Raw genomic sequence first — 2,310 nt, 5'->3', positions numbered from 1 at the left:
GGAGCAACAAGCCAAAAGAAGAGATCACTAACAAAGTATAAAGAATAAAATAAAATTAGAAAAATAAAAGATTTATTAGGAAAATTAAAAATATAAAAACATCAACAGCAATGTATCAACAAGGTAAAACAGAACCCCAATCTAAAAGGGGAAAAAAGAAAAGAAAAAAAAAAGGAAAAAAAGAAAAAGAAAAACTTTGGCTATGGGGGCAGAGTTTAGACAGGGGGTGGAACTTAGGCAGAGGTGAGGTTAGGGTGGGGCAGGACCTAGGCGGGTGGGGGGTGACGTTTGAGCATGGGGCAGGGCCTAGGCGGGTTGACGTTTAAGCCTGGGGCAGGGCTTCTGCTTAGTGCCTGCACAGAAGGGGAGATGGAGCAAGTCAAGAGGAGGGCCTCTGGAGTGTGCATTTCTGGAGTCTGGAGGTAGGGCCCTGGGTGAGGGTGTGTGGGTGGGCTTTAGGCCCAGCTCCTGAGTGTGGAGGTAGGGCCCTGGGTGGGGGTGCAGAGGCGGGACTTGGGCTCTGTGCGGCCGGAGGGAGACTCCGAGGGCAGAGGATTAGGCCCGGGAGCCCAACAGCCTTCCCAGTGCCTAAGTGGACAGGGAAAACACTGGCCCTGTTCCCTCGCACCCCTCCCCCTCTGTATCCCCCAGGGTCTCCCCTGTTGCTGCTGGACCCCTAACCGAGGGTGGGTCCTTTTGGGTGTAGGAACTCCTCCCCTCCCTTAGCTACCTCTTAGGGGTGCCGGTCCCAGAGGTCTGGCCTTTACTTTTGCTCCCCCTTCCCTCCCGCACAGGTCTTGTTTTTGTATACATTCAGCCAGTCTATATCTTTTCGATGGAGCATTTATTCCATTTACATTTAAGGTAATTATCGATATGTATGTTCCTATTACCATTTTCTTAATTGTTTTGGGTTTGTTTTTGTAGGTCTTTTCCTTCTCTTGTGTTTCCTGCATAGAGAAGTTCCTTTAGCATTTGTTGTAAAGCTGGTTTGGTGGTGCTGAATTCTCTTAGCTTTTGCTTGTCTGTAAAGGTTTTAATTTCTCCATCAAATCTGAATGAGATCCTTGCTTGGTAGAGTAATCTTGGTTGTAGGTTTTTCCCTTTCATCACTTAAAATATGTCCTGCCACTCCCTTCTGGCCTGCAGAGTTTCTGCTGAAAACTCAGCTGTTAACCTTATGGAGATTCCCTTGTATGTTATTTGTTGCTTTTCCCTTGCTACTTGCTACTTTTAATATTTTTTTTTGTATTTAATTTTTGATACTTTGATTAATATGTGTCTCATCATGTTTCTCTTTGGGTTTACCCTTATGGTACTCTCTGTGCTTCCTGGACTTGATTGACTATTTCCTTTCCCATGTTAGGGAAGTTTTCGACTATAGTCTCTTCAAATATTTTGTCAGACCTTTTTTTTTTTTCTCGTTTTCTGGGACCCGTATAATTTGAATGTTGGTGCATTTAATGTTGTCCCAGAGGTCTCTGAGACTGTCCTCAGTTCTTTTCATTCTTTTTTCTTTATTCTGCTCTGCGGTAGTTATTTCCACTATTTTATCTTCCAGGTCACTTATTGGTTCTTCTGCCTCAGTTATTCCGCTATTGATTCCTTCTAGAGTATTTTTAATTTCAGTTAATTGTGTTGTTCATCACTGTTTGTTTGCTCTTTAGTTCTTCTATATCCTTGTTAAATGTTTCTTGTATTTTCTCCATTCTGTTTCCGAGATTTTGGATCACCTTTACAATCATTAGTCTGAATTCTTTTTCAGGTAGGTTGCCTATTTCATCTTCATGTATTTGGTCTTATAGGTTTTTACCTTGCTCCTTCATCTGTAACATATTTTTTTGTTGTTTCTTCTTCTTTTTCTTTTTTTTTTTTTTGATGGGTGGTGCTGTATTTCTCTCTTACTGGTTGTTTGGCCTGAGATGTCCAGCACTGGAGTTTGCAGGCAGTTAGATAGAGCTGGGTCTTGGTGCTGAGATGAGGACTTCTGGGAAGCCTCACTCCAATCGATATTCCCTGCAGTCTGAGTTTCTCTGTTAGTCCAGTGGTTTGGACTTGGAACTCCCACCACAAGAGCTTGGGCCTGACCTCCCACCTGGGAACCAAGATCCCACAAGCTTCGTGGCACGGTTAAAAAAATAAGGAAGAAAGAAAGAAAGAAAAGGAGTGGTACAATATCAAAGAATAAAATACAAAATAAAATTACAAAGATGAAAAATATATTAGGAAAAATAAAACCATAATTGAAACAACTGAAACAAGGTAAAATAAAACCACAGCAGAAAAAAGGAAAAAAAGGGGGGGGGGGCA

Source organism: Physeter macrocephalus, chromosome 7 (assembly GCF_002837175.3).
Source record: "Physeter macrocephalus isolate SW-GA chromosome 7, ASM283717v5, whole genome shotgun sequence".
Classification (NCBI taxonomy): domain Eukaryota; kingdom Metazoa; phylum Chordata; class Mammalia; order Artiodactyla; family Physeteridae; genus Physeter; species Physeter macrocephalus.
Note: the sequence above shows the minus strand (reverse complement) of the source record.